Genomic DNA, 14,836 nt, shown 5'->3' on the forward strand with positions numbered 1-14,836 from the left:
ACCATACAAAAACCCATTCACAGTATAAATTTGATTGCCTGCTCAATACAAATAAAATGAAAAGTGCTTACAGTAGTGAAAGTAACTGGAGTTAAGTTGAGGGTCACACTCTTCCAAGAAGAAAGATCAGGGCCAAAAAAAGCAATATGTCACTGGGTGATTGAAGTGAGTTCAGTGTAGGCTGACTAGGCGCTTGGCGGGATGAAGAGAGGAGCTCTTTAGAGCAAGTGCTGTTGACTTATAATTATGGTTATTGATGTATTCAGGAATCTATTATATGAGCCTTGGTCAAAATAGTGCACTTTATAGGGAATATGGTGACATTTGGGACGCAGAATGTCTGACATACCGTATGCCAAATGCCTTAAATGTTAATCGTTAAGGTTCTGGTCATTGAAGAGAACATCCACCAGTATCTCCCACCATGTAGCGTTCACATGACCGTGGATGACTTTATTGGCAAGATGTGAGGCGTATTTAAATAAGTACAATGTATCAAAATAAACTACAAAACACTTGAATACAGTGCATTCGAAAAGGATTCAGACCCCTTGACTTCTTCCACATTTTGTTACGTTACAGCCTCAAATGTATAAAATAAATACAAATCCTCATCAATCTACACTCAATACCCCATAATGATTGTTTTGCAAATGTATTAAAGATAAAAAATAAAATAAACACCTTATTGACATACAGTAACAGTCAAAAGTTTGGACACACCTACTCATTCCAGGGTATATCTTTATTTTTACTATTTTCTACATTGTAGAATAATACTGAAGACATCAAAACTAACCCTTTTTTGGTTACAACATGATATGTGTTATTTTGTCACGTAAATGATTGGAGACAGGCGCAGGAATTTGTAATAGGGGGGTTTAATACTCCACCCAAAATACACAAAATGCCATGAAAAGGCATGGGGACGAAGTCCAAAACAAACATGTATCCATAAACACTGGGATGTAACCCAAACAGAAAAGTGAGGTAAAACCTCTAATAAATACACGGGACGAAACCCGCAATACACTACACGGGGCAAGAACCGTAACAACAATACACGGGACGAGACCCGTAATAACAAGTGCACAATACACGCAGCACGAAGACAAAATAACAAAGCACAGATACTCACAGACCAACGGACATGGTAACAAAATCCAACAAAACAATGGCGAACAGAGGGCACATACAGTTGAAGTCGGAAGTTCACAGACACTTAGGTTTGAGTCAATAAAACTCGTTTTTCAACCACTCCACACATTTCTTGTTAACAAACTATAGTTTTGGCAAGTCAGTTAGGACATCTACAAATTTTTCCAACAATTGTTTACAGACAGATTATTTCACTTATAATTCACTGTATCACAATTCCAGTGGGTCAGAAGTTTACATACACTAAGTTGTCTGTGCCTTTAAACAGCTTGGAAAATTCCAGAAAATGATGGCATGGCATTAGAAGCTTCTGATAGGCTAATTAACATCATTTGAGTCAAATAGAGGTGTACCTGTGGATGTATTTCAAGGTCCTACCTTCAAACTCAGTGCCTCTTTGCTTTACATCATGAGAAAATCTAAAGAAATCAGCCATGACCTCAGAAAAAAAATTGTAGACCTCCACATGTCTGATTCATCCTTGGGAGCAATTTCCAAACGCCTGAAGGTACCACGTTCATCTGTACAAACAATAGTAAGGATAAACACCATGGGACCATGCAGCCGTCATACCGCTCAGGAAGGAGACACGTTCTGTCTTCTAGAGATGAACGTACTTTGGTGCGAAAAGTGCAAATCAATCCCAGAACAACAGCAAAGGACCTTGTGAAGATGCTGGAGGAAAACGGTACAAAAGTATCTATATCCACAGTAAAACGAGTCCTATATCGACACAACCTGAAAGGCCGCTCAGCAAGGAAGAAGCCACTGCTCCAAAACTGTCATAAAAAAGCCAGACTATTGTTTGCAACTGCACATGGGGACAAAGATCGTACTTTTTGGAGAAATGTCCTCTGGTCTGATGAAACAAAAATAGAACTGTTTGGCCATAATGACCATCGTTATGTTTGGAGGAAAAAGGGGGACGCTTGCAAGCCGAAGAACACCATCCCAACCATGAAGCACAGGGGTGGCAGCATCATATTGTGGGGGTGCTTTGCTGCAGGAGGGACTGGGGCACTTCACAAAATAGATGGCATCATGAGGGTGGAAAATGATCTGGATATATTGAAGCAACATCTCAAGACATCAGTCAGGAAGTTGAAGCTTGGTCGCAAATGGGTCTTCCAAATGGACAATCACCCCAAGCATACTTCCAAAGTTGTGGCAAAATGGCTTAAGGACAACAAAGTCAAGGTATTGGCGTGGCCATCACAAAGCCCTGACCTCTGTTTTGCCTTGTTAGATGAATTCAGAGCTTGTGAAATTATACCTAGATCCAAGTTGGCTTAACTTGAAATAGAAATATTAGCTGGATACTCACTAGCACGTTGGCTTGTGCTTGAGAGATTGGTCTCATAAACAGTGCATTATGCATGGTTCTGGTAAATTCGTAACATAAAGAGCATTTTTATAGACAGACCTGAAAGCCAGATCAGTGTTTATTGAAAAGAAAAGCCAGTACAACTATTTTGATAAAATAATTACATTATTAGTGGGTATTTTGGTTGTGGAAGGCATATATATTCAGCCTAGGAATAATTTTACAATCTCTGAATTCATTAGATTATTGCTGACAGATTTAAATGTAGTGTATTTGACCTTTAATTGTACAACAAAGCTTAGATGTTTTTATATATATTTTTTAAATCGAGATATATATCGTGAATCGCCCATAAGTAAAAAAAAATATATAAAAAAACATTAAGATATGAGTTTTAGGCCATATCGCCCAGTCCTAATCCAGAGCATCCCAAACATGGTCAATAGGTGACATGTCTGGTGATTATACAGGCCATGAAAAAACTGGGACATTTTCAGCTTCCAGGAATTATGTACTGATCCTTGAGAAATGGGGCCGTGCATAAACATGCTGAAACATGAGGTGATGGCAGTGCATGACAATGGGCCTCAGGATCTCGTCACGCTATCTCATTCAAATCGCCATCGATAAAATGCAATTGTGTTCGTTGGCCGAAGCTTATGCCTGCCCATACCATAACCCCATCGCCAACACGGGGCACTCTGTTCACAACGTTGACATCAGCAAACCGCTCACCCACACAGTGCCATACTCGCCATCTGGCCGGTACAGTTGAAACCGGGATACATCCATGAAGAGTCCACTTCTCCAGCATGCCAGTTGCCATTGAAGGTGAGCATTTGCCCACTGAAGTCGGTTACGACACCAAACTGCAGTCAGGTCAAGACCCTTGTGAGTACGATGAGCTTCCCGAGATAATTTCTACACAAACTGTCAGAAACCCTTTGGTTGTGCAAACCCACAGTTTCATCAGCTGTCCGGTTGCTGGATATTGGTTGGTCTCAGATGATCCCACAAGTGAAGAAGCCGGATGTGGAGGTCCTGGGCTGGCATGGTTACACATGGTCTGCGGTTGTGAGGCCGGTCGGACGTACAGCCAAATTCTATTAAACAATGCTGGAGGGGGTTTATGGTAGAGAAATTAACATTCAATTCTCTGGCAACAGCTCTGGTGGACATTCCTGTAGTCAGCATGCCAATTGCACACTCCCTCAAAACTTGAGACATCTGTGGCATTGTGCTGTGTGAGACAACTGCATATTTTAAAGTGGCCTTTTATTGTCGCCAGCACAAGGTGCACTTGTGTAATGATCATGCTGTTTAATCAGCTTCTTGTTATGCCACACTTGTTAGGTCGATGGATTATGTTGGCAAAGTAGAAATGCTCACTAACAAGGATGTAAACAAATTTGTGCATAACATTTGAGAGAAATAAGCTTTTTGTGTCACACCCTGATCTGTTTCACCTGTCCTCGCCCTTACTCTTAGGATTGATGGGCGTCTACGGGAACGCAGGAGTGAGAGGTGGTCTGGTCTTGGGCACACTAGTTCATCCGCTGCTGCTCGTTCATCTCCGAAGGAATCCGGAAGTCCCCGAAGGCAGTATTTCCGAGAAGACCCGAAGCCCCCCCTGAGTTCCCTTGAGAATCATCGGTGACGGGTGAGTCAGATACACCGGAACCTATGCAACTGGGCAGAGCTAGATGAGAGTTTTACGGACGCTACCCTAGTTTCTGAATTAGGTATCCCCCCTCAACTCCTCTCTGTTCCCATGGACGCTAGAGCACTGGACGGCCGCTCCATTGGTAGAGTTACCCACAACACTGTTCCTGTTAATCTGCTGGTTTCAGGAAATCACAGTGAGGCTATACAGCTTCTCATCATTGAGTCCCCCTATGTTCCTGTTGTTTTGGGATTTTCTCGGCTCCAAAAACACAACCCCGTTATTAACTGGACCACGAGTTCAAACCTGGGTTGGAGTCCGTTCTGCCATTCTCATTGCCTCAAAGCAGCGCAGCCTTCCCCGAGACGGCCTTCTCAGAGCTTAAGTCAAGCCTTGGATTTCTCTGCCGTCCCCGCAGAGTACCATGACCTCCTGGAGGTCTTCAGTAAGGCACGGGCTACTTCTCTTCCCCCACATCATCCCTACAATTGTGCCATTGACTTCTCCCAGGCACCACACCGCCTTGTGGTCAGCTATATTCCCTATCCCTGAGACCAAGGCCATGGAGGAGTATATTGAGGATTCTCTCGCTACTGGAGGCATCCTTCCTTCTGCATCCCCTGCCGGCGCAGGGTTTTTCTTTGTGGAAAAGAAGGACAAGACCCTGCGTCCGTGCATTGACTACCGGGGCCTTAATGACATAACGATGAAGAATCGTTACCCCCTGCCATTCCTCTCCTCGGCTTTCGAACCTCTCCAGGGCGCTACCATCTTCTCCAAGCTGGACTTTTGGTATGCCTACCACCTGGTTTGGATACACAAAGGGGATGAGTGGAAGACAGCCTTCAACACTGCCAGTGGACATTATGAGTACCTGGTCATGCCGTTTGGTCACACTAACGTGTTTTTCCAGGGCCTGGTAAACGATGTGCTCCGGGATATGATAAATCGTTTCGTGTTCGTCTACCTCGACGACATCCTGGTTTTTTCCCGTTCTGCCCAAGAACACATCCTCCATGTTTGACATGACCTTCAGTGCCTCCTGGAGAACCAGTTATTTATGAAAGTGGAGAAATGTGAGTTCCACTGTTTTACCCTCTGACTTTGGAGTGGGGGTTATCCTGTCCCAGAGATCCATCCAGGACCAAAAGCTCCATCCCTGTGCCTTCCTGTCCCATTGTCTCAAGTCTGCAGAAAGAAACTATGACGTGGGTAACCGAGAACTGCAGAACATCCATTTTTGGTTTTGACCGACTACAAGAATTTGGAATATCTCCGCACAGCCAAGCGCCTTAACTTCAGGCAGGCCTGGTGGGCTCTGTTATTCACCAGGTTCAACTTCACCATTTCCTATCTCCCAGGGTCCAAGAATGTTAAACCTAATGCCCTCTCTCGCCTGTACAGTCCCGTTGCCACATCCTCTGACTCCGAGACCATCCTCCCTACCTCATGCCTTGTGCATTGGGCAGAGGGTATGGCTATCCACATGGGACCTGCCCCTTCGAGTGGAGTCCAGCAAACTTTCCCCCATTTCATTGGCCTTTTCCCCATCTCTAGAGACCTTAGTTCCACTGCTGTTCGTCTTTTGTCACCCCGTACCCTCCGTATTCACCCTACGTTCCATGTGTCTAGGATTAAGCCTGTGTCTCACAGCCCCTTGTTTTCTATTTCCAGGCCCACCCCTCCGCCCCGTGTCATCGATGGCCATCCGGCATACACGGTGAGAAGCCTCCTGAGTGTTCGACTACGGGGCAGGGGCTTCCAGTACCTGGTTGACTGGAAGGGTTATGGCCTGGAGGAGGGGTGCTGGGTCCCCGCTAGAGACATCCTGGACCAAGCCCTCATCGCCGACTTACACCGCCGGCACCCTGGTCAACCAGGTATGCGCCCAGATAGGACGCCAGGTGGCGCCCCTAGAGGGGGGGTACTGTCAAACCTGATCTGTTTCACCTGTCCTTGTGCTTGTCTCCACCCCCTCCAGGTGTCACCCATCTTCCCCATTATCCCCTGGGTATTTATACCTGTGTTTTCTGTCTGTCTGTGCCAGTTCGTCTTGTTTTGTCAAGTCAACAAGAATGTTACTCCGGGCTCCTGCTTTTTCCTCTTCTCTGTTTTTTGCTAGTCCTCCCGGTTTTGACCCTTGCCTGCCTTGACTCTGAACCTGCCTGCCTGACCATACTGCCTGCCCTGACCTCGAGCCTGCCTGCCACTCTGTACCTCCTGGACTCTGACCTTGTTATGATCTTTTGCCTTTCCACGACCATTCTCTTGCCTGCCCCATGGATACTAATAAATATGAGAGACTCAAACCATGTGCCTCTCGTGTCTGCATCTGGGTCTTGCAATGTGCCCTTATATTTTGTGCTTATGAAACATGGATACAACACTTTACCTGTTGTGTTTATATTTAAGTTCAGTATAATTTCTGATCATTTTTTGTTTTGTTTCTTCTCATTTTTGTTGTTAATTTCACATGGTTTGGCAAAGTAAACATTTGTTTCTCATGTCAATAAAGCCCATTTTAATTTAACTGAATTGAGAGAGAAAGAGGAAAAACAAATCCAATATGAGTCAAACTTTACCTTCTGTGGTTTAACAATGAGCATGGAAGCAAAGACACACTAAATCACATAACACACAGATTACTAGTGATGGGTGAAAAATAAATCGATACAGTTACATATCGCAATATTATTTTTATTTAAAAAAATTGTTACTGTAGGTTTTTAAATAGTGAGCCAGGCTAACATGTTTTCACCACTTTTATTTCCCTGACTAATCAAAACTCGTTTTCTCATGCATTTAGTTGTCACTCTGCAGCAGGCACATAGTGAGCAATATGTTTGGAACATCAAATCGCAATAAAATCACAGTATCGAATTGAAATACATATATAATCGTAACACATTCTATCGGCACCTAAGTATCGTGATAAAATTGTATTGTGAAGTCCCTGGCAATTCCAGGCAATACAGATTAAACACACTACATGCAAATTGCACACAATTCTGTGGACATTTTCTCCAGCCCTGTAGAAAATCACCTCAGAGCTCAGGGTAGTTGGAGCGGTCAATAGCCATTTCCTCTGTGTGTGGATCTTTACGAGGTGTGCTAGACTCCCCAAGCAGACCCAAACCCCATTACATGGCAGGACCCAGCCACACACACACACACACACACACACACACACACACACACACACACACACACACACACACACACACACACACACACACACACACACACACACACACACACACACACACACACACACACACACACTGGCCATTACCCAGGCTCAGAGACCATGTCTTCCAATTTCATTTTAGCTCCATATGTTTTCAGCCAAATTGCAAATCCCACTGATTGCTTTTCTCCTGTAAGGTCTTCCAAAATCCATTCAGCTCCCACAGTTCGAGCCAAATGTCCATTGATCATGGATCGGCAGTCTTTTGCCTGTCTTTCACTCTCTTTTCATCCTCCTCTCCTATGTGAGATACAATGGAGGTATCTTCCTGTCTTTCTCCGAGTCGTATTGAACCAGGCCACAGCATGGCCCGTCTCAGCTCAATCCATCCAGACACTTTTGTCACTTCTCCAATACAAGCCATTGGCTGATCTTTATGGATCCAAAAGGGCAATACAATCACTTCCAAGAGTCAGAGAGTGGAAAGCGCCAAAAATAGAGGAACTAGTTGAGTGTTGTTGGGTTTCTATCATAAAAAAGACAGATCTGGATCTATAAATTATAGGCTAATAGCCTGTCTCCAGCTCGGAAGTAGGATAGAACTAGTTCCTTTTCTGAAAGTATGTTGTAGATAAGAGTGAATCGTCTTTATTATCACTTGTGACTGTTGGGTTGGAGCCAATCAAATGTGTGTGTGTGTGCATGTGTGTCTGTGTGTGTTGTGCACATGTTTTATGCCTGCGAGCATACAGTGAGGGAAAAAGTATTTCATCCCCTGCTGATTTTGTACGTTTGCCCACTGACAAATGATCAGACTATAATTTTAATGGTAGGTTTATTTGAACAGTGAGAGACAGAATAACAACAAAAACATCCAGAAAAACGCATGTCAAAAATGTTATTAAATGATTTGCATTTTAATGGGGAAAATAAGTATTTGACCCCTCTGCAAAACATGACTTAGTACTTGGTGGCAAAACCCTTGTTGGCAATCACAGAGGTCAGACGTTTCTTGTAGTTGGCCACCAGGTTTGCACACATCTCAGGAGGGATTTTGTCCCACTCCTCTTTGCAGATCTTCTCCAAGTCATTAAGGTTTCAAGGCTGACGTTTGGCAACTCGAACCTTCAGCTCCCTCCACAGATTTTCTATGGGATTAAGGTCTGGAGACTGGCTAGGCCACTCCAGGACCTTAATGTCCTTCTTCTTGAGCCACTCCTTTGGTGCCTTGTGTTTTGGGTCATTGTCATGCTGGAATACCCATCCACGACCCATTTTCAATGCCCTGGCTGAGGGAAGAAGGTTCTCACCCAAGGTTTTACGGTACATGGCCCCGTCCATCGTCCCTTTGATGCGGTGAAGTTGTCCTGTCCCCTTAGCAGAAAAACACCCCCAAAGCATAATGTTTCCACCTCCATGTTTGACGGTGGGGATGGTGTTCTTGGGGTCATAAGCAGCATTCTTCCTCCTCCAAACATGGCGAGTTGAGTTGATGCCAAATAGCTCCATTTTGGTCTCATCTGACCACAACACTTTCACCCAGTTGTCCTCTGAATCATTCAGATGTTCATTGGCAAACTTCAGACGGGCATGTATATGTGCTTTCTTGAGCAGGGGGACCTTGCGGGCGCTGCAGGATTTCAGTCCTTCACAGCGTAGTGTGTTACCAATTGTTTTCTTGGTGACTATGGTCCCAGCTGCTCCCGCGTAGTTCTGGGCTGATTCCTCACCATTCTCATGATCATTGCAACTCCATGAGGTGAGATCTTGCATGGAGCCCCAGGCCGAGGGAGATTGACAGTTCTTTTGTATTTCTTCCATTTGCGAATAATCGCACCAACTGTTGTCACCTTACAAGCTGCTTGGCGATGGTCTTGTAGCCCATTCCAACCTTGTGTAGGTCTACAATCTTGTCCCTGACATCCTTGGAGAGCTCTTTGGTCTTGGCCATGGTGGAGAGTTTGGAATCTGATTGATTGACTGCTTCTGTGGACAGGTGTCTTTTATACAGGTAACAAACTGAGATTAGGAGCACTCCCTTTAAGAGTGTGCTCCTAATCTCAGCTCATTACCTGTATAAAAGACACCTGGGAGCCAGAAATCTTTCTGATTGAGAGGGGGTCAAATACTTATTTCCCTCATTAAAATGCAAATCAATTTATAACATTTTTGACATGCGTTTTTCTGGATTTGTTTGTTGTTATTCTGTCTCTCACTGTTGAAATAAACCTACCATTAAAATTATAGACTGATCATTTCTTTGTCAGTGGGCAAACGTACAAAATCAGCATGGGATCAAATACTTTTTTCCTTCACTGTACATGGTTATTGGATATTGGAATGTTCCGCCTGCCTTCGCCTGGTATGGACAAATCATTCATGTGATCCAGGTTCTAGTCTCCGACAGAGAAAGGGGACGTGTACATTCACACGACCCAGATTAATTCCATTTTTCTTATTTGATCTCTTATCTGTTATTTCTAGCCAGGGCTGCGTGTCAATATTCGACTACAGCTTCCTCTTGTTGCTTCCCTTTCCTTTATCCATGGTGATCTGTGAGTCCTGGTCAGGTCTAAAGTGAGTAACCTAGCTCGCACACTTTGCATCCTGGGGCGGCAGGTTAGAGCATTGGGCCAGTAACCGAAAGGTTGCTGGATCGAATCCCCGAGCTGACGAGGTAAAAATCTGTCGTTCTGCCCATGGAACAAGGCAGTTAACCCACTGTTCCCCGGTAGACCGTCATTGTAAATAAGAATTTGTTCTTATCTGACTTGCCTAGTTAAATTATTTTTTAAATCCTCCATTCTGGTCTCACCAATCCTGTCTTCTCAATTTGGCGCAAACAAATAAAGAAAAAGACAGGATGACACTTTAGAGTATTAAGATGCACCCTGAGCATTCAACCAATGGCATTGCCTTTGAGGCAGGATTTAAGTGAATTAGAGACAGTTCATAAAAACAATTTCATATGACCCTCCCCTTGTACTTGTAATGTTTACGACAACAAATAACAATAGCTGTAGAAACCCTGTGTTTATAAATGTTGATATCGACTTTGCCACTCCAGCATGCTTTTGTGGCACAGTCGATGCCAAGCAGGGCTAAGGGCCAGAAGGTGGAGGGTTCGCCGACCACCACGGACGAGCTCCCTGCCTGTTTCATTAGGCGTGCATTACGATCAGAGCCAAGGGGGAAATCAGATGTTAAACATTTTGATGCCATATTTATAATTATTTAAAACTGTATATGCAACACATTTTCCACCAACAGGTTTCTGTATCACACAATCGACAAACAAAGCATACCGACTTCGGGCGCTTCAATATCCTGGTTTGCGTTTTCAACGCCACAATAAATAGACTATGTCAATCTCGGCCAACAGAAAATATATCCCTCCCTATCTTGGGAGGCCTACCCGGTATCGAAGGCTTGCCGATAAAAGTATGTGCGTAAATACGTAGTGCACATAAAAATAACTTTAACAGTTAAATTCCCATGTATTGAATAAAAAATAAATGGGTTTCCATCACATTTTCAACTTTAGGCCTACTGATGGTTTTACCACACAAAAAAAATGTGTTTAGGTGTAGCGAATGTGCCCAGTCTGGTATTGGCACGTGCGCTCTAGCACACAGCTCGCAGATACAGTGTGGGTATAACCTACATGATGAGATTATTATGGACAAAAGCGCAATATCATTTTTATTTGTCAAACAGCAGCCAAGCATCGACGATCATGTCATCAGAATAAGACCATCGATATTTATTGAAAGGAGCATCAAGCTCATCACCTTGCACTTTCACCACCCTGTGAAGTTCATCATTATTTCATCTGTAGCCTAATCAATTGCATGCTTTCCCCTGATAGCTTGATAGTTGTTATCCGACATGTACTTTACTCACATAAAAAATGTTCATGTCAAGCCATTTTGAGGATGCTGGAATGATATTTTGGATGAACGTGCATATGCCTAAAGGAGACTTTTGAAGTAGCTTAATAAGATTAAAGCATTGTGACTGGGTTGTGTTTATGCCACATATAAAAGGAAACATACTTTAAAAGTTAAATGACAAATATTTAAACATTAGCTTTCCTGAATAAATGGGCCTGCCGGGAGCATATGTGGCATCATTACTATAGGACAACATGGGCGAATGATGAACCGCAACAGTCTGCGAATCACCAGTCTGCGCACATCACGTCCCCATCCCTGTCCCCCCGTCCCCGTCCCCTAGCTAATGAATATCTGACATCATCCAGGCCCCAAACTGGCCATCATCAATAACCCTGTGACTGTCACCAGGAAGAGTCCAAGGTGACCCACACCTAGAGCCATGTTTCCACTCTCACTTACTTTCCATTTACCCTTTCAAATGAAAGGCCATCATTCAGTTCCATAAACTAAGCAGACAGAAAGGGTACAGGAGGGCTGCCAAGCCATTACACACACAGAGAGAGAGAGAGTTTTGTTCCAACAGCCAGAGGAGAAATATTTGAACCGTTTGAAGTAACCCAACTGAAACTCAGACATTGGTTAAAATATGAATTTGTTCAGAAGGTGAAAGTGGGGTGAGGGAAGGTTTGCTTAGTTTTTCTGTCCAACGTCTAGCAATGAAGCCTTTTATCTACTTTCCCAGAGTCAGATGAACTTGTGGAAACCATTTGTATCTCTCTGTGTGCAGTTAGAAGGAAGTTGCCAACTAGAGTTAGCGCAATGACTGGCTTGCAAAACTAAGGGAGCACTGGCCCAGGAAGCTTTCCCTGACTCTCTGGATTAGATTTGTAGATTTATAATTAAACATGTTTATTTACATGTTGGTGTTTGGAGAACACACCGGGGGGGTTCTTATCCCTGAGGTTGTGCTGTGTGTCAGCCCAAAACAAACTTACTTCCTCAAACAACAGTCTTTTAGGGAGTAGGGGAGGGTAAGCATTGAGAAACAGTCAGGCATGGTCAACCTGAAATAAACTCAAGAAGAAACTACCACAAAACTTTTGGATTGATAGTAGTGGCTGTCATTAAGTCAGCCAATTGGTGACAGTTGTGTTGATAAGAGGAGAGGCAGTCTCACAGAGAACGAGATGGGGAGGGAGATCTGACATCTAAGGACGCTGTCAGAGTCAGTTACACACTGACAGGAAGAGAAAACCCAGGAGAGAGGGGGAAAGAGAGGGAGGAAGGGGAGAGAGGAAAGGGACAGGGAGAGGGGACAGACACATTGACAGGTATCCAGGAAAAAGAGAGGGAAAGAGAGGAACGAGCGAGAGACGACGAGCGAGAGGTGTGAGAAAAGGGGAGAAAGGGAGTGAGAGAAGGGGAGAAAGGGTACACAGCTGGGCCCAAACATGTCAAGGTACCCCTGGTCCCTGTGGAGCTCCTGGTGCCCCCCTGCCCTCCTCTTCAATCATTGAGGTAATGAGGCCTCCAGCTCTGACACCTGTGCTCCTATCACTGATTAGACACATCCCTGAACAAGCACTGAGAAAACCAGACACCACAGATTACCATAAACACAGCCAGACACCACACATGAGTAATGTTCCCCTAAACAACAGGGAACCACACACTAAACTACAGTACCACAGAGACAACCAGCCAGATACCACAAATCAGATTTATGTACCATGTACGGAAATAGCAAGATAATGCAATATCCGAACAACTCATGCATTCTAACTCAGAGAGAGGTAGAACCAATCACTGGATTGGGAATACAGTGCTAGTACAACAAAATAATTTATGAAACAGTTAGACCCGCTTTATTACACCAAGCCAAGGATCAATTTACCCAGGAGGATCCGAGGGGTACTGAGAAATCCAGCAGAGAAGAACACCTCATACATATCCACCAACTTATTCATATTAACTGAACTCTGGTCCACACAGGACTTTACTGTGTCATGAGGACAGTACATAGGCATACCCCAACCTAACCAGAGCAGAGCCATCCACCTACAGTAGCCTACCGTTCCCACATGTAAACATGACATCAGAGGACTGCAGGCAGGGATGGAAAAGATATAGTTATCTGTACTAACAGTCTGGGCCTCCATTGGAGCTTTGGGCAGAGAGAAGAAAGTAAGTCAGAATGAGAGAGAGCAAGAGAGAGAGAGAGAGAGAGAGAGAGAGAAAGAGAGGGACTCATCCCTTCGTCAGACACACAGTGTGTGTGTGTGTGTGTGTGTGTGTGTGTGTGTGTGTGTGTGTGTGTGTGTGTGTGTGTGTGTGTGTGTGTGTGTGTGTGTGTGTGTGTGTGTGTGTTGTGATAGAGAGAGAGTGCGAGAGATCAGAGCCTTTCAGGCACGGACACACACACACCTGGCTGTGTTACCATGGTACCTCACCTCCTCTCTGGGTTGTAATGAGTGTGAAGGCATTCCCTACAGAACCCCTCTATGCCCAGCAGGCACTAGAGCGTGACTCAGTACCAGCATTTACCTAACAACCCTTATGTATATAGTGCCACAACCCTCCATCTCTACTTCAGAGGCTGACACATAAGGGGTAATATGTGACTTATTCCCTGGAGGTGATAGAAATAACACATTTTAATGGATTGATTCCCCTAGAGAAGTAGGCTACTGGTTCAGTATGGTATGGTCAAATATTGTGTAACTAGTTATTGTTTATTGTGTGTGGTTATTACGAAATGTATTTCCCTTTTACTCAATTGAGTCCATTTTGTGAAATCGAAGGGGAATTTCCTTGGGAAGTAGGCCAACACTTTGTTTCACTGTGACGTGTTATTGAGCGCTTACAAAGTCTCACTGTGTGTGTCGTCTTTCCTTCACTATCAGTTGATTAAATAATGAGTGACAGTCCAGTGACAACACTATGACTGCCATTCCAGTGAGGCCAGCATTCCCTCCTTTGATCTATTCTTAAGGGACTCCTTAAATACACAAGGTTTGGCAGGGACGGGGGGAGCCGTTAAGGAACAGGAAGCCACGGCTCCAGAGAGACGGGGTGGGTATAAACGGGCTAGTGATACACCCTCAACCCGCACATACACTAGTCTGACTGTCGCTGCACATAGGCTATGCTACATCAAATCACTAGCCTACTCCTGGCATATAGCTTACCTTTTGTAAAATGTCAATGTAAATCTATTTATGTTCCTCTGATCAGTTCGTGAGTGACAGCACACAACAAGCCACGAGTCAGAATAAAATAAGTGTCAAATTATTCGGTGAGAACAGCCTTCTAACATACGGCAGTATACCAAGATAGGGAATGTTGGCTATTGTTGATGATGCCTATTAAAGCCCGTTGGTGTCCATTGCCAGTCCTCTAATAGGCTGACTGCCAGGTTACTGCCTATTAAATACCTGATAGACTACAGTTCGAAAGTTAATTGTAAACTTACCACCCAAAACTAAAACAAAGTAACAACTTGAACACCTCACTCTTATCTAGATACAATGTAGCCTAAAATAATTAGAAACAGTGCCGTTGGTTGAACAACATTGACTTTTCAAAATGTTAGAACAACCAGAACTTGT

The 14,836-nt window shown here is 44.1% G+C and overlaps 1 protein-coding gene across 4 annotated transcripts in view; it reads right to left on the minus strand.

The window, feature by feature from the left end:
- LOC106609114 (copine-8) overlaps positions 1-14,836 on the minus strand; it is a 129,487-nt gene that overhangs the window by 114,283 nt on the left and 368 nt on the right. The window lies entirely within an intron of this gene.

This window comes from Salmo salar, chromosome ssa07, assembly GCF_905237065.1.
Source record: "Salmo salar chromosome ssa07, Ssal_v3.1, whole genome shotgun sequence".
In the NCBI taxonomy this organism is placed as follows: Eukaryota; Metazoa; Chordata; class Actinopteri; order Salmoniformes; family Salmonidae; genus Salmo; species Salmo salar.